The sequence below is a fragment of the Anopheles darlingi genome, chromosome 2 (genome assembly GCF_943734745.1).
Source record: "Anopheles darlingi chromosome 2, idAnoDarlMG_H_01, whole genome shotgun sequence".
NCBI classification, from domain to species: domain Eukaryota; kingdom Metazoa; phylum Arthropoda; class Insecta; order Diptera; family Culicidae; genus Anopheles; species Anopheles darlingi.
In genome coordinates, this window is record NC_064874.1 from 33,981,903 (window position 1) to 34,000,595 (window position 18,693).

The window sequence follows — 18,693 nt, forward strand, 5'->3', positions numbered from 1 at the left end:
TTTCATAATGATAGGCCTCACTAAGGATTTTTAAATCTGCATATTTCTGCAGAAATCATCCAGAATCCAAGAAGTTTTTTGTAATCAGTGCTTCTTCTGTTATCGTTTCATCGCATAAAGATGAGTTTTGGTTTAGTTTTTGTTATTTTTATCAGGCGTTGATAGGGAACCAAAAACATACGAAAATTGTTCACCATCATAACTTTGACCGTTACAATCATTCCTTCATGTTATCAGTTTTGCTTGTAAAGCATGTTTGATGATTTTAGCTACAACTTTGATCATGCAGTTTTGTTTCCAACAGCCTTTCCGCAATGTTAGAACTGTGATGCAAATTTTGTTAAATAAAAATCAGGACAATTTCGATTATATTTAAAAAAAATCCACTTACCTACTTCTTCTATGGATAAAAGGAGAATTTTCTGTAATACGAATTACGCGTAGGACGCCTTATTTGTGCACGAGACCGAAAAAATAGCGTGAGGCTATCGTTATGAAAGGGAGTGTAGGTGAATTTCCCAAACGGCTCAGGGGGGGTCGGGGGCCCGTTCGTAAGCCTTCGTATCCGGCCAATCCCGAGCCGAAGTCGAAGTGCGTGTTCCGAGCAGCGGGGCGACAGCAACCGCGGACACAAAATAACTGGAGTGTTCATCGTGGGGGCCGCACGCTCGCTGCTCAGCTATAGTGTTCGTTGTCTTCTCTGCTCCAGCGCTCTGAAACGGTTCTCGCCCATTCCACGACACCGGATATCGCATCCAATCGGCTCGACTCCATCGCAAACTCCATCTTTTCATCTCGCGTGTTGTGTTTTCCGTGCGTGAACTGAAGACCAGACCACTCGTGGAGCACCCAGGTTGGTCCCAGTGTATAATTGTTAGTGCAAAAAGTAGTAGCTGTTGTTGGTGTTTTGTCTTCTAGCATACCACCGTGGTCGCCGTCGTCGTCGTCGTGGTTGTTGTTGGAGGATTGCGTGCCCGCTGAAGGTTCCACGATAGCTCCACGCCGCGGGTTTTGCGGTGTTTGGTGGCCGAGAGGCGTATCGTATTGCCAACACCCAACACTCGCCCGAGGAAGCAGCAGAGGAAGGTGTATGAAGGCGGCATGGGAAGCGTATGCAGATGAGAGCAGAAGCGAACGTTCCCCATAGAACGCGTTCTGCCGCAGTCGTCGTCTAGCTTCTCCGCAACATAACGTGCGCGCGTGTGTGTGTGTCTGTGTGCGCCGTCGGTGTGTATGTGTTTTCGGGGTGGTGGGCGGTGAGTGCAAAGTTTTCCTATCCAGCTGCAAACTTTTCGTTCCGTTCCGTGTTTCGTTCCCCTTTCTGTGTTCCGTTCTGTGTGCTGCCATTCGGAGTCGGGAGTCGGCCGGGTGTTGGCCTCTACATTCCAGGCCCAGGGCTGAAGCGCGAACGATGGAAGCAAGAAAGGGGCCAGATTTCTCCCCCTCCCTAACCCGCAGTCCGGACATTGGCACACGCTCGTGGTCGTCGTGGTCGTCGTGGTGCTGAAAAAGGAGTTTCCGCGATATTGCGCGATTTCCACGTTTGGAACGCCGCAGTACCGGACGGTACCATTGTTGTGCTGTTTGCTTCCGTTAGTATAGTAGCTCGTAAAGTATAGTAGCTTCTGATTCTGGGAAACCCGGGGACCGGGGAGAAGACCACCCCGGGAGTGACAACCGTAAACAACCGATAGCCCGGGCCCGGGCGACCAGGTGGCGGCTTAAAGGCTTCAGCCAATAGTGGGGCCCTTTCCGATAGGAAAAGTGCAAACATTCAACAGTGTGTCCGCGTGTCCGCGTCGGTCTCTCTGTGTCATCTTCCACTCGTTCTTCTTCTTCTTCTTCTTCTTCTTCTTCTTCTTCTTCTCACTCCGCGCGTTGATACCACGTGAACGATCCCGATAAGCATCCGTCAACGAGTTGTCGTCGTTGCCCATTGCTGATAAGGTTGTGAGTCCGTTCGTCCGTCCGTCCGCGCGCGTGTGTGTGTTTCGGTGTGTTTGCATGTACCGGCGATAAGACGGGAGCGAGTGCTGATGCACTATCCACGATCCACGGTCACCAGTTATCCGGAACCCGGACAGCACACCAGCGGGAGCAGCGATGCAAGTCGGGCGCGAGCGGGAGCAAAACCGTAGAAATCGTGGCACCGCCTGATGCACCGCTAATAAGTCCGTATCGTAGTGACCGTAGTGTAGCAACCACCACATAGAGCCCATGGTGGCCATTAGGGCCTATATAGTAGCCCGTAGTAGAATCCGAGATCCATCGATCCGTGCGCAGTGCTGGCCAATGAATCGTCCGTGATTCTGTCGGTGTGTGCGCGCGCGTGTGTGTGTGTGGTTTCAGTGCCTTTAACATCCTTTCTCGTCGCGGTGCCCCAGGTAAGTGTCTCCCTGTGGTGTCTGGGGTCTCAGTTTAATCATTCGATCTGCCAAGGGCTGGCCGGCCGGAATGGCTCGGAAACCACCATATTCCAGGTAGGAGGACGGCGATGGTGGAGCCCACGGGCTTCACCGGCAAAACACTCGGAACACCGGGCGTGTGCGGCTGCGTGTGTGGGCCGCCTCGTCGTCGTCGTCGTCGCGGGATTCGTGGGTCGTATTTCGTTGTCCGTTTCTCTCCTCCCCTTGTACCTCCATTGGCGAGGTACGATTGCACCATATGGGCGGACAGCAGCAGCAGCAGGTCGGTGCAGCCTGTGTGGGCATTCGTAGTGGTTCCGGGCATGAACCGGGGTGTGGGGGAATGAATAATAATCATTGTGAAGTGGATGAGTAGGTGTGAATGTTGTGCACCCCAAGGGATCTCTTATGATGCCCGGTGGTGGAACAGACGATCAAGGCTTCAGCCTCAGCAGCCTCAGCAGCCTCAACAGCAGCTTCAGAAAAACTGGGGTTTGCCCTCAAAACGCCATCATCGAAGTCAGCGCCAGTTCGGTCCGGGTTCTCGTGACCGATCGATCGATCGATCGATCGTGGACGGTGCGAACTCCGGACGTTGGACGAAGCACGACCCACGCATTTTTTGGCGGATCAGGACCATCGTCGTCGCCGTCGCCGCCGCCGTCGCCGCCTATCGATCGTCGATACGCCACGGGTGGCACACCGAGCAGCCATGAGCCAGAGCATAAACATAAAAGAGCATCGCCTGCTTTTTCTCGAATGAAATTTCCATTTTGTCCATCGGCTTGATCCGCGCGATCGTGCTGCGGCAGGGCAGAAGGCCAAAAGAAGGGGAAGGTTTGGCGGGGACTTTTTACGAGTTCTCGAGCCCTTGGCCCCTGCGGGATCCCGATAGTGAGCGCGCTGAAGATTGGTGGACCCGGCTGATGGAGTTTTAATGGAATTATCAACCTTATCCATGCACACACACACACGCGCACGCACGCACGCGCCAGGCGAGAAGACACCGCGTGATCCGCTCCAGGCATCCCGGGGCAGCAACTTGGAGATGAGTATTTAGTCATCATCTCGGCACGATTTACGATTATGAGGAACGAATCCCCACCTCCTGGTCTGTGTGTGTGCGTGTGTGTCTGCCAGTGGGGTGCCCGAAATTTCTGAGGTTAGGTTTGACGCTGTGTCATTGCTGTCGTTCCATAAACTTGTTGAACGCCTTCCTGTTGCACCCGTTTTTATGGGATGGAGATAGCGACCAGGCCAGGCCAGTGGCAGCACTCGCTACGGATCTGGTGGTGTGGGTTTCGGATGAGGTTGTTTTTTCGAAAGGACATTACCACCAGGCCGGCCAGCTAGCTAGCTAGGAGAAGTACTGCTCATTACCTGTATGAATATTCAAAAAGTCATTTTCAAGTTTTTCTTTTATGAACCTCCACTTTTGTCGGTCTGTCTGTTGGCCGTGGGGCCCGCGAGTTCTGGAGTTGCTTGGACTGTGCTGGCTAGTATCGTATCGACCCAAGCCGTAAACGACACTTAATTATCCCGGAAGGCAATGGAGTAGTATCCGCACAAAGTATTGTGCTGCTGCTGCTGCTCGACACTCGACAGAGAGAGAGAGGTCAAGACGCAAGTCTGCTAGTCCAAAGGCGTAATGATGCCATGCACACGTCTTATCACTGAGCAAGCGCCAAGCGCGTAGTGTATGCAGATTGTGCGGATCGTGCTGACACAGCTGTTGTCCAGCTGTTTTTCGCTTCCAACAAACAACCTGTCCATCATATAAGACCAGTTATCATATGTACTCTGGCAAACCGACTGTGCCCGACCGCAACTGCGGGGCAAACTGTGGCCATCGTCCCACGGGGGAGTCGGGCCCAGTCCATTCGTCCAGTGTTGCTTAATGTTCCTATCCTTTAAGCGGTCGATCAATATTAAACATAAATATTTTTAATGCAGGAATGGCGTTTAATTGACATCTTTTGTTTGAATGATCGTCTGCAACATTGACATAGTTATCAATATTCCATCATCCACGGCTACATATGCATCAATATTAGACGTCAGTCGCTGCAAAAAAGTACAAAACATAGCCACTTGGTCTGGTCCGAAATAATTAAATAAAGGGGCCCTAAAATAGAATAAAAATTGATCTACTGCACTGATTGGTGCACTATAATTCAGTCAAAAGCTTCTACACGTATTATACGTGTATAATACCCCCTGCTTCAACCATTCATCTAATTTTTCATAACACCTGATTAATATCATATAACAAAGCTAACCAACTGACAGATTGGTTCTCATCAATATATTGTCAGTTTCGGTAAATCTGAAATTTTATTGACAAATACTGATGCATAATATTGAACGTGTTGCGAGTAGCTTTTAAGAAAATTACGCACCGTATCGGCGCCCGGTATAGGCCCCCGGTCCAGGGGGAGTGACGACCACGGATCCATTTTGCACCGAAGCGCTTCAATTACTTTTCACCTGCGTACCATAATGGAAGCTTCCTCTGCACCATCTCTAATGAAGATAAGATGGAGCATCTGTGTCCATGCTACTCTGTTATCACACACACACCCTGTGGTTCGGTGGACATCAGAGAGAAGTCAAGGCCAAGAGACCTGCCTCATGGGCTTCTTGGATCTGGATCTGGACGGTGGCGAGTATTGACACATTGTGGTTCGGTGAGTGTGATTTGGATGAAACAAGTTTTGTGCCTTCCAGTTCCCTAGTAGGCTGGGCAGCCCATGCGTGTGCGTGTGTGTATGGTTCAAATCTACAACCCACCTTCCTCCGAGCATTCAATTCCGGTTTAAAGCTCGTAGCTCGGTCGCCCCGGTTTGCTTGGGGGGCTGAAATGATTGGCCACAAGCTGGCCGAAGCACACACACACACATGCCAGGAGTTTTGCGAGGAACTTCCCTCCCTTCGTCCCTTAACGCCCGCGTGCCCGTCTAACAAACCACAAATGAATGAAGGTCACGATTGGAGTGCGTCTCTCCGAGTTTTGTCTTCAAACAGAGACATCAGCAACAACTTATACAACGTTATGGCGGCGGTCCACAAGACAACAGACAGACGATACATGATGGCCCTCCAGCAATATGGCCCGTATGCGGTAAAAGTCCCGATCCCGTCCGGACCAGCAGTACGATCACCAGCAGATCTTCTCACCACCACCGCGGCGATGTATGATCCTGTGCTGGAGTGCTTGGCTGACGTGCGGCATTTGCTGCGGCCGTAGCTTTCTATCGCCGTGCTGCCCGGGTGAAATTGATTACCATATGGTCGCCGTGGCCACGGAGCTGGCGGATTAGCATATGCAAGGGAACGTTTTGTTTTGCGCGACCCCCTCGACTCCAATCCAATCCGGGCAGGCAGCAGGACAAACGCTGTCGACAACTGGTCGCGGTTGCGGCCTTTTATGCATTCTGCCGTGCCGTGCCGTGTGTGTGTGTGTCGTGGACCTCGAATCTCGAGCGTGCACCGTCACGTCGAAGGAGGTGGGATGGTGTCGGGAAGGGGCAACAACAGCTCTGAGCATTGAGCAACACACCACCATTGCCCACCACATCCACTCTTGCCTCCCCTGCGATCATTCGTTACGTTTCCTCATTTCCTTCGAGATCGTTGTACCAGCCAAAGAGGAGGAATTGGGAGGGGTGGGAGGGTGGCCATGCAAAGTTGTGCCCTCCTCCTTCTCGCGAGTATCTATCGAACGGACACCACTCTTGGTCTCGCGTGGTTAGATCACCATTCAAGAGCCTCGAGCAGCGCAGACCAAACGCTTGGCAGCAGCAGCAGCAGCAGCAACAGTACGGTCCAGATAAGTGGCAGCGCTTATCACGTCGTGTCGTGTCGTGCCCGGTTTTTACTCTGTCTCCGCTGCTTGTCTTGCTTCTTGCTCCTATTTTGCCTTCTCTCTGCGCGCGGTTATGATAGTCAGTTCTGATTTCGGTTCGGTGGTTCGTAAAAACCAAAGAAAAAAAAAACACTCGCGACAAACACGATATCATACCTCTCAACCGCTCGCAAAACTGGGGAAAAGGAACGTGCCGTGCTTTGCCGATGCGCAGAACGACGACCACGATCCAGGCGGCCGTTCTTGTCCGCGTTGCGATGCGATGCGAAACGTAACGTTACCAACGGGAGCGTACAGTGAAATGATTATCGGTCGAGCAAAAACCCATGAGTCTTCAGAGGACGGGTTTTTTTATCTGCTTTTGAAATAAAAGAAGCCAAATAAAACAAATATAGAAGGTGAATATGTTATGTGCGTTCACGTACACGTCATCCGGGAAATGGTGTGTTTGCGTCAAATCAAGACGCTGGCTAACAATTCACGTTACGCGAACAGGGCGCTTATCTAAACTTGAATGTAGCGGTTTTTTTTTGTTGCGCGATTTGATGAGCGAAATGGAGCTCTTTTCTCGGTTGACCATTTTTGGTATAAAACACAATATTATAACTTTTTTATTGTATTGTATTTAGAATAATTTATGTTTTTAGCAAAGAAAATTGATTTTAATCAATCGTGATATAGTCAAATCCTAACCAATCTCTTGCGTGTTTAGTTATGAAGTAATGAAGTAATGAAATTTATTTTTCTAGTTTTTTATTCCCAATCTAAATCAAGTATAACAAATTTGTTAAACGACGTTACAGTAGGACTACAAAACGATACATCTGCTTTCATCTACGTGGCAACACACACACACACACTGTGGTCCATCATTTGTCCCTCACTGTACCGGAGCCAAAGTGTCGCACAAAGTGAACGAACGAACGAACGAACCTGGATGGCTGGATGGCTCTTTGCTTCGATCCGCACGATCGGTGGATCGAAGGGATGGTCCCCCGTCCCCCCTGGACTCCCTTCGTCTCATTTTCTAGTTCCTTGCCTCCCTTCAAACTCCGCTTGATGATTATTATTGCCCATAAGTTCGCCTGCACCTCTCAACTCAACCCTTTTCGGTTCGGTTTTGCACCCCGTTCTCCTCTCATTTCGGTTCAGAGGGGTGGGGGCCCTGAATGGAACCAATCATTGGCTTGTGGTGGTAGTTTTTTTTCGGTATGAAGGAACCGGCAGGGTCTTTGCAGGACCGAACTGGCCGAAAACCTGACGGCATCGACGGTCCCTGGCACGGTGAAGGCGACAAAGACAACGCGCGAATGTGTGTCGTCACGGTGGATCGCGATCGTGAAGCAGCCAGCACCGTTGGCTGGCTCCTGCCCACCAGATGTGCCAGCAGCAGCAGCCGCGGCAGTGTCGTTGGCCGCGACGCCGCCGTCGCCGTCGTCGCCATTGCTCATGCTCAGATCATTTTATTGCATGTCGCGCCATGCCTCCTCTCGTGCCATCTTTCATGCCAAAGTGTATTTAAAGGTGCCCCACGAACGACGACGACGACGACGACGACGACGAACACAGGAACGCATCCTCCTCTTTTCCTTTCACCTTCCTGGTGTTGTGCGGAGGTGGCGTGGCGGGCGTGAATGAGCCGCTCGTTCGCTGCTCCAGCCCGTGGTAGGAAGCTGTAAAAACATTCGAGAGAAGCAAATGGAGAATGTTTCTACTCTGCATGACGAACCCAAAAGACCGAACCGAACCAAAGCGACGCGAGATGCTCATCATCTAGCGCATCGCAAGTTAGTCTGGACTAGGGGTCTAAGGTTGGGGGGGGGGGGGGGGGGGACCGCCGAGTGTTGTGCCGCGGATCTTGCGAACCGCGAAGTGCGTGGTTCAATGGTTCTTGCTTCGTCACAACCACCACTACTACCACCACCACCAACAGCCCCATTAATACCGACAACAGACAGACAACAAAGCAGGAAGCAGGACTTGGGAATCATCGGCCATCGGTCTCCACCTTCTTCTTCTTCGCCTCATGTTCTGCGCCTCCTCCTTCTCCTCCTTCTTCTCCTCTTGCTGGCGCTTAAGTGATGGTGGACCGGGACGCGCGCATATGAATGTTTGGCGCTCAATTTACGGTATCGCGCTTGGTCGGATCGGTTGGTGGTGGGTCGCAAGATGATACCAATCGGGTGAAAAAGGGGCAAATGAAACCCTTGTGATTGTAATGTGCCGGTCACGGGGAATGCGGCTTGAAGATGGATCGGTGCTCAATCATAACGATCTGCTCTCGCCATCTCTGTCCCCGCTGTCTGTCTCTGCACTTGGTTCTGGTCTTTGTCTTAGTACGAGACGAATGCAAAGCAGGAAGTGCGTTGTGGTGTTTGAAAACTGTTTGCAGAAAAATATGAAAATCTCCGTAGGAACAAGAGAGAGTGTAGAAAATTGTGCTAAGGTTAATTCGGGTAAAAAAGGTTCAGTTTTGAAATGTGTTTTTTGAGAAAACTATCCAACTTTTTTTTTAAATGCCATTTCAATTTACAATTTATAAAGAACATTTGGTCAACAAATTTGGGAAAGATTAGTTAAAAACTACGTCTATGAAATTGAATTTTATAAAACGTGTCTGCAAAAAAATACTTTTTGCGCTGACCATCGTAGCATTCTACTGCATCATCTGAAATATACAAATCAATATACTTTTGTTAGATTATAAGTTTATCCAAGTAGCCCCGTCGTGTGTTTGTGAAATTTTCTATTTTTCTATTTTTGATCGCTTTCTGAAGTAGAAAAAGTGTTGCTTCTGGTTGAAAAGAAGTATTACATATTTATAAACTGACACTTTTATCAACAATTTTATGGAAACCCAAAGAGAGCTTTCAAAGTGTAGATTTTTGGGAAAATCGCTTCAACGTAGCGAATTTCTTTGAGACATGTATGAAAGAAGATTTTTCAGAAATCAATCGCTTTCTGTCTACGATTGATCCAAAATATTCTTTAAAGGATAATCATTCATGAAATAATATAAAAGTAAATCCGAAAATAAACCTTAGCCCCTTTCATCATTAGCATTCGTTAAGCAGAGGACCAACATTGATCTGATGAGAAGCGTGTCGCTCTCTCTGCTCTTTAACATGTTATCGAAATAGCTGCGATACAAGATGGAAAAGCAAATCTACAAAACGATTAACCAACCGAAAATGGGGGTTAGTTAAACAACATCATCAGCAGCGTTTGAAGTCGTTTTTGCAGAACAGCACAAGAAGGAGAAGCACAAACATTTGGAAAGAAGCCAACAAGCAGAACAACAAACGATTGAGAACACAAGAGAGAAAAAGAGAGAAAGAAAACAGAACCACATCTGGAAAGGCCCGGCCCTGCTGGCGAGAGAAAGCAATCGAGTGACCGACCGATGAATTGGCAAACAAACCGCGATTGGCATTAAATAGAAACTGGATAACCAGAATGGAATCTATCCGAACGAATCGACAACATGAGCAAGAGATAGGGTAGCAAAAAAGGGGGGGAAAATGGAGTCTGTTGGATGTTGGAAGCATAAAAAAAACATGTTTTGCGGCTCTGCCGCTGGGAAGCATGATAGCTAACATTAGCGGACGGATTTGGCACCGGAGATGGAAGGAACTGAACCCGAAAAAAACACCCGAGATGAAGATGAAGAAGATGAAAATGATGATACGAAACATTCAAACTGGAACAAACGAATTGGGAATTGAGACAGAGAGAGAGAGACAGAGAGGGATAATGATGATCGCCAGATCCAGCGCCAGCGATGGATGGATCGATGATGAATTGGGTTGATGGTGGTGTTGGTAGTGGACCCATCAGCATCATCCGCAGCTCGACGCGACCGCCTCGCGGAACCGCCGACTGAGACCGAAAGTACTTGGAGGAATTATTAGTTTTATCGACCGATTTTACTTCGAGCATCGCGTTCGCATGGTAACGGCCAAAGGGCCTCCTTCGACCCCCACTTGGTCCGTGTTCTGTTGGCGTCGAGCGATGCATCTCATGGCGATGCAGCCAATGTTTCATGTTTTTAATGTCCTCCCTTCCCTGAGGCACCTCCTCCCATGAGCAGCAGCAGCAGCACACTTGGCCCCATCGGATTTCCAAGCGACGCATAAGAACGCAAACCGTGTGAGTGATGTGCGTACCGTGTGTTTGTCATGTTACAACCTTCCTCCTCCTACTTCTCCTTTTTCTTGGTCGCTATCTGTCTCTCTCTCTCGCTGTGTGTGTGTGTTTAAGCCAGTGAGTGTTATGTTTATTCAAATTTCTAATGCTGCTCTTCAAACAGACGCGCGCACACACGCACGCACGCACGATTTAGAGCACGATTTTGGGGAGTCAAACGCGTGTGGGATCCACGTCGCAACGGATGGTGATCGCATTCCCTGATCGCCGTACGACATAAGGCCCCCCCTCATCCACCCTGCATGCCACCCCTCTTTTACGTCGCGAATGGCCAGAGAAAAAGGTGAAAAGAATTTGCTCGGCCGAGCATAAGTATGCCCACAACCGGGGAAACACACCCGAAAAAACCCCCTCCTCGACAAGATGTCCGATCGCTGATCATAATGTTGACGATCGGTCCGGTTCTGTTTTTTTTCCGGGTCGATGGTGGTCGGTTCGGACAACCATCGAGAGACAACAATTGTTGTCCCTGCCAAAGGAAGGGGGGGTTTGTGGTACCGATCGAACGAGTGAGTTACGATGGCGATGGTTTACGAGATTTCACTTCATCGTCGATCCCTTTTGGCCATTAGCGCTGTCGCGCCGGGTTTGCCACGGATCCTCGTAATCCCTCCGGTGTCTTCAATCCCTTTTTTGGGTGGTGATGGTGGTGGTGGTGCTGTGGTTTATGGGTGTGTCGATGCGTAGGCCACACGATGGGCCATGCGCGATCCGTTGTCACGGTTTGGCGCTCCGTTGCCCTGATACTCCACTCCCTGGGGTTATTTCAGGGGGGGCGCAAATCACGAAATCACACTCCCTGTCCTTCTCTCTCTCTCTCTCTCTCACACACACACACACACACACACGAACGCGGTACGATCTGGTCGTCGAGGAGGATTTCTAGAAAAGGAAATTAAAATGGAAAATACCTTCCACAGTAGCGCAGCAGCAACGAAGTGAAGCGAAGTGAAGCGTTGCGTGGCTCTCTTCTGCATTTGCTTCTGCACCAAAAGAGACCCCACGAGGGGCCCCCAAAGGGACTCCAACTGGAAGAAGGTCTTGTATACGACGTCCCAACGACAACGACAACGACGACGGCGGGAGCGATGTGCATTCGAAACGAGTTCCAAGATACGAGAAACGAATGACTTGTTTGCCATAAACCTCCCTCTATCTCTTCACTCGGGGGGGGGAGGATCGTTCGGGAGGGGATACCGTGTCTCCCCATCACCCCTACTCGGCTTCCCCTTCAGTGTCAGAGAGTCATCCCCTAACGGCATCCTCCTATTCAGCTGTCCAAACAACATCGCGCACAATGTCCATCGATCTTTTCGGTTGTTTTTTTCGATGCAGCATCGCCTCCGAGGGTGGCATTAGGTTCTGGGGGATGCTGAGGGGTGCTGCGACATCTCAAAAGCATTAGATTGTTTGAGAAACCCCCCTTTGCACTCTCCATCTCGGATGCTCCATTGCCATCAACAAAAGTGGGGAGTCTGTAAACGCTGTTCCTCATCATCATCAGCATCATCACCATGAGCATCAGCAACGAACGGTGATGCTTCTTCTGGTCATCTCGCGTTTAGCTCCTGGTTTACCGTGGTTCTGTAGTCCCCCTCCAGTCTGGGGCCACTTGAGCTGTATCGCATTTCATCGCCAGTCTGCTGCTGCTGCTGCTGCTTCTGGCCTAGTTCGAATTCGAATGCATCGTCGCGCATCGGGCGATATAATATCGATGCTAACCCAACCACCCACTCACCCACAGGCGGAGTGATGCTGGTGTCATCCGATGCGCTACTGTTTTCATGCGCGAGCAAACACACCCACGCGCGGGGGAGTTCCACCAATCCTGGTGGAAATGCATTCCCGGGGGAGGGAAAGCGTTATAACGTCAACGATATGTCAGGGACAGTCGGCGAGATGCGCTCCGGTTTTAATGTCAGAACCGTTGGCCTCGACTGTCTCTCTCTTCTCTCTTCTCTCTCTCTTCTCTCTACTGCTCCATTTCCTCCCCCAGGGCCTCTTCCTCCACCTCCTAAGGGATGTAATTCAATCTATACCCCGCACCGAGTTCAGTCCGTGTGTGCGTGTGTCTATTGTTTGTTGCAAAACATAATCAAGTGAAATGCCTGTTGGGATGCCCCAAGGCAACATATCGCTCGCTAATACCATCAACAGCAGAGGCAGCTGCAGCAGCCCAGGGACATGCGCTCGCCGGATTGAACACCCATGGCCGGAATCATGTTATCCGGGATTATTTGCTAAATCAATAGCATTGGAACCGGAGCCCCACCGATTCCGATTCCGATTCCGATTGGTAATCGAATGCGCTGGAAGGGTCACTGTTTTAAAAACATTAACATCCATCTGCTAGGAACACGGAACTGCTCCGGTAGGATCCCGAAGGGGCATTAATGTCAAAGTCCGTATCGTCTCGTCACCGGACAGCACTCTGCATCATGCCGTCTTCAGTGGCGTGCGCGACACTAACCCCCAACCCCCCGGTGGTAAATGGAACAAGGGGAAACAAGAGGAGATCAGATGCTCGGTGCGTTTCCCCGATCCAAAGCCGGAGGCTGTTCCGTCCGTGGCCCTTCTCTTGAGAAATGTAAACCTTTTCTTTTCCTTCGTCGTGACGTGCCCGGAGCAATGAAATTAGAATACGAAAGAGAAGCCCCCGGGGGGGGGGGGGGGGAGGACCTCTGGGAGTTAACGAGGAAGTCGAGCGCACGAGGAGGAGGGTTTGTTGGTCGCTTAGAAAAGGTGACAAATGTCTCACTTGGACAGAATGCCTCGGATGCAGCTCCAAACGCAACACATTCCAATGGCCAGCAAGGGCCAGGGCTCGGGGCAGGGAAGAAAGCAAAGAAGAAGGGAAGTCACACACCGAGAGAGAGAGCGAGCAAAGAGAGTAACCGAGCTCGGATCCTACTGAGACATTCGCTTTTCAAGAAATAAACGCTAACCAATCGCTTAGACCTCCTATCTCTGCTGCTGGAGCTGGAGAACTGTAGAGACATTCCCCGGGGGGGGTGTGAAAAGGAAGGGTCTGAGGCTTCTCTTGCACCACCAGGTTCTGGAGAACGAAAGGTACGAGCCCCAGGAACGTTTGGTTGGCATTTTACGATGTAACTACACTTTACGATCATGTTACAACTACCGGGAGTGTCGGACATCGGGCTGTTGTCCACCGGATCCTAGTGGCTCAGAACTTTCTATTTAAACAACGCAACGGAACGCACCACGAACCATGCACTTACACTCGTGATGATTGTGGACTTGGGGATCGTTTTAACAGTCGAATCGGTCAACACAACGCAAGTTATGCGCCGTTTTGTGGCTTCTCTCTTTCTCCACCTTCGATGACGACGATGATGGTCATACGAGGTGTTGTAAACTAATCATTTTACGGTTCCTGCAACCCAATACTAGAGCGGAGTCACCCGGGATGGAATGGAAACCGGATCAGGATTAGCCTGTATTAGTCTGTTGAGTAATTAAATGCAATCAGGCTTTACGGTCGCAACATGGTGAAGGAACGGACGACTGAGGGTACGGTGATGGTCATCAGTAAGTGGCCATTTTATCCCATCTCGGGATATGCTCGATGCAGAAACATCTGTTTTGTGTTTAACCCAAGAGAAAAAAAAAACGGGGAAAAAACAGCAAAAGAAGCCCCAAATGCTAAGGTCCAATTTGGCACAAAACAATTTGGCGGAAAGAAGGAAAGATAGGAAACCCAATGAGCGACCCCCGGGGGCCAATGGTGGCCACCAGATGATTGGAAACATTCACCCAAAAACGAAACTCTATCTCTCAATTCGCCCCCCAATCGACTGTCAGGGCTTAAGGCGTTCCGTTCCGCGTTTAACTCGACTCCAATCCATCCAACAGACTCTGACTCTAAAGCGTGAATGATCTTCCGCGTTTTCGTGGAACCTGAACTTCGGCCCCCGCCCCCAGGGGGTGGCAAGCACGTCGGAAAGCGAAAGTCGAGAAAATATTAATATAAAAAGCCAAAGTGGACGCGCGAATCTCCAGCCCTCGGCCGAGCCACACCATCTGATAGCCATCTGTTGCCCCATCATCATCGTCTGCTGCCATGGCGCAGGGAGTTGCTGCTGCTGCTGCTACTACTGCTGCTGCTTCTTTTCGCGATCGCGAACATGGCGGAATTCCTTCCAAATTAAACCCCAGACAGGGCAGACGCGGACGCGCCAGAGTTTGCGTCGTCACGCGATCCGATTAACGGAATTAAGTGTCTTTGATGAAGGTTTTTGGAAGGGAGCGGGGGAGACGGTGGTCACGGTGCACCCAGTAGCCGCAGTAGCCAGCAGAAGTAGTAGTAAGTGTCGTGCGGGAACAACAGTTATTGCGTGTTTACAGATGCGGTTTGATTGCAAAGTCGCCGAGGCGCCTTGGTGGCGTTTCGGTCGTGGCGCACATTCCGGCCGTGCTGGTGTCTTGTGCACGCCGAGGAGGCCGCAGTTTGCATTCACTGATGGCGACAGCCCTCCAGATTGAGAAGAGAAGAGGGGACGACGGATTTAAGGCGGTAAAACGCTTTGGCCGCGCCTGGAATGTCTGATCGAAATTGATGATAAGATTAGACTTGGCGTAGCGTGGCGTGGCATGTTGTGGCGTGGTTCAACAGTAAAATGAAGACAATACATCCGCTTTGTGGCCGTGTGTGTGTGCTTAGGATTGAAGCTTCCACCATTTGTGCCTATTGAACATTAAAATAACACTCATCTGTCGGTTCTTGGCTAGATAGATTAATCTGACAAATGCGCCGGTGACGTAATGGTGACGAAGGTGAAAGGAGCTTGAGCTTGATACGCGGCCGGATGGATAATCGTACATTTGATCGACATGGGAAAGGCCTTTCCGACCCTTTCCAAAGGAAGTTAACGCTAATCGATATAAACTCACCTTGGATGTCGTCAAACGTCAAACCGGGTGGGGGGAAGTAATGGCACCGACGGTCGTATCGGATCAGAATATCGGATTAATTCATCTTCGGAACCTGTGCGGCGGCCTTGGTGGAAGCCACCCTTCCATCCTCCCCCCTAACCACTCCACTCGCTTTCTAATGATGAGTCGCTGATGTCCGCGCGCTGGTACGATGATAAATGAGTTATTCCCCAGCAAGGCGAAGGTGACAGACACGGCCCTCAGTGTGCCCCGATGACTGTCCGGTGGACGTGGACTCCCCGTGGACCCGTAGCGAGGGCCATATTGTTCTCTACGCGGCACAAAGAATGCTATTATCATTACGTGATAAGTGGTTTTCTTGCTGCTCCGTAAAGCAAAAGCATAACTTCCGTCCTTAGATCGAGGTTCTCGAGGCCCGTCACGAGCAGCTGTTGTCGCCAGCAAAGTGGCCACGGATCACTTTCGTGCCGAAGGACGGACTGCGTGCCGTTTGCACGGTGTAACAATCGCGCGCCAATCGCATACCAACTCTGGCACCGAGACTGTCGCCAGGTATAGGCCAGGAAGCTGTGATGTGGTCAGCATGATGGCTTCATTTCACCTTCACTGGCGCGTCATCGGCGTAGACAGCACGGTGGAAGGGGGTCTATGTTGGACATATTTTTCTAATAATTTATTGTATATTTCGTATCATAATAGTTCACTAACTAAACTGATTCGATTGCGAAATTACAGATATTTATAGGATAAAATATGAGTTTACAACATTATTATCAATCATTTAAGTTATAGTAACACTGCAAAGAGGTAGAAGCAATGAGCTACAATTTGCTAGAAACAGTGTATTTGGAGACATCGATATCTTAGTGCTATTAATTGAAGGTTTGAATTATTTTCTTGGTTAACGTTAAGCCATCAGCATTGCAGCATTAAACAGTAGATGAAGAATAAAATTTCATTCCACAACTTCTATCGATACCACTGCGAAAAGAAATTAAAAACATATTTTTATCATTTAATTGAATTAAAAAGTTGAAATGTAAATTATTTTATTTCGTTGGCGACAAAATGTTTTTAAAATGGTTGGTATGTTTCCAATTTCTGTATCTAAACTATTATACCTCATTACATTACTCAGATCTAAGTAAAAATGTTTGAATATTATATAAAATCTTCTAGAAATCTAGACAAGGGCGTCTAGTAGTCTGCTAAGTATTGATCAAAGATTAGGATAATTTATCCACTAACCTCATCGTTAAGCATATCGATCCTTTGCTTAACGGCCTACCAGAAACCGAATGTTTCTTTTAGCCATTCGTGTGCGCCGGCGTCATCCATAGTGTGCCTTGGTGGCGCCTCGACACAGAGCGTCAGTAATGCGTCAGTGGCGTGCAATGCGTTTGTCGCCGCAACGCCGCTTACTTCTCTAATATGGCGGTTCGTCCGACTGACTGGCTGCCCGGCCGGCCGGCCATCTCATCTTAGCAGGCGCCAGAGTGGACTCGGTTGCGGTCCACATTTGCATTGCGCCACGCGTGTATCTCGTCATCAGTGTGAGGCCACTGCTACGGTCACAGCGCGGAGTAAGAGGGTTTCCAGTTCAGGCGCAAGCTGCTGCTGCTGCTGTGGCTGTGGCTGCACCAGAACGGCCACTCATTTGCCGCCGATGAAAGGGCATAGAAAACGGTCTTTTAAGTACACTCGGCACGCACGGCGGCGTAACCGTAACCGTGGCCTGTCACCGATGGAAACCGCGAATACCCCTCCCTCCACCCCTGGTCGGCGCGCACACGCCAGTTGCAAATCGGTCGATCGGACCATCGTTTCGCTCCACATATGGTCGGTGCGGTACTCGCGGACGTCGCCATCACGCTGTTACGCCAATCTGCTGACGGTTAGTGCGCTCATAAATACGCTCTGTGTTGTTACGCTCGATAATGTCTCTGTCAGAGTCCTCAGTGCTGTCATCCATTATTAAAAGGATAATCCGTTCGGTGTTTCCGGTGTGCGCTCCATCCGGCGGTGGCGGTGGTGATGGCGGAGTAGTAGTTGAAATGGTAAAGAACGTGCCAAGTGACACCTTTCCCCGCAACCATGGCGCACCGATCCCTTGATGCCGATGCAAAACTCCAGGGCATGGAGGCCATGAAACGAGGACCGGATAATGACATTTCGTTTATGGATGTCGTAAGATGTTGGTAGTAGGCCGGCATATTGGCGTCGGATTCGGGCGCTCTCTCTCTCTCTCCGGTTGTTACCATAATAATCACAATCATCATCATCATCGTCAGAACGCTCCTTTTACGGACGTGTCGTGTCCCTTTCTGCCTTTACGGTTCCAAGAGGATGATGATGATTGTTAATCTAAATATCTTCATTAGAAACTGCCACCGGATTGAACCTATTCTGTTCACTCCACCGGAATAGAATCGTTTGCATGGTCGTGGAGGGCGTTTCCATGGATTTCCTTTCTCCGAATTGTCGCTTGCCAGTGCTGCTAGATCTAGTCTCGGGATAGTCTGGCAGTGGTGGTGGTTGAGCTTTATTGTCAGCGAAGTAACCTCCCCGTCCCCCGGGGGTGGGTATCGATGGACCGGTTTTAGCGCCAGCCGTTTCTCGCTAGATAATGACATCTTATCGATGATCGATCGTCGATCAGGTTGTTACTCCAGTGTGTGTGTGTGTGCTGGTGTGTGGCTTAGTTTCACACCGATAGATAATGCTATCCATCTGCAGCGTCGTCTGAGTTTAACATACATTCACCAGCTAACCGTGGCGCCTATAGCATCTAAAGGTGCATGGCCATGATAGCAACATTTTCACAGTAAAGAAACTTTCATTTGCTGTCAGTTGGTAAGTTGAGATACTTTCAGATGCACGGTCACGATAGCAGCTTTGTTTTGTAAATCTTAAACAAACATCAACAACGCACCAAGGAGAGAGTGCCATATGGACGTAGAATTCGCGTCACGCCCTTTAAACAGTTCTTTACAATCCGACTTACATTCCAACCGAGTTAAGAAATCGATCTTAAAGAATGTTTCTTTCATTTTAACCCTACCTGGTCACCATAGTAACTCTATTTCAACCTCAACCTTTGACAGTTCTTAACGTAAAGTTGCTATCGTGGCCAAGCACCTTACTACCAACCTCTCGAACCACCATTAGGCGATGGCGTTTTAAGCCAAGTGGCGCTCCGGCCCTAGAGGGGGCCTCTCTATGCTGTGCTGCTGGTGCGCCGTCTGCGTCGTCGGTCATACTTATGCTTTCATTGTTGTGCAGCCTCTCAGGGCCACCCCAAGC

The 18,693-nt window shown here is 49.8% G+C and overlaps 1 protein-coding gene across 1 annotated transcript in view; it reads left to right on the forward strand.

The window, feature by feature from the left end:
- Positions 1–656: 656 nt before the first annotated feature.
- LOC125949112 (uncharacterized) overlaps positions 657–18,693 on the forward strand; it is a 57,185-nt gene continuing 39,148 nt past the window's right edge. The window contains exon 1 of the mRNA XM_049675821.1: positions 657–2,384. The gene's annotated coding sequence lies outside the window, so the exon portion shown is untranslated. The remainder of the gene's footprint in view (positions 2,385–18,693) is intronic.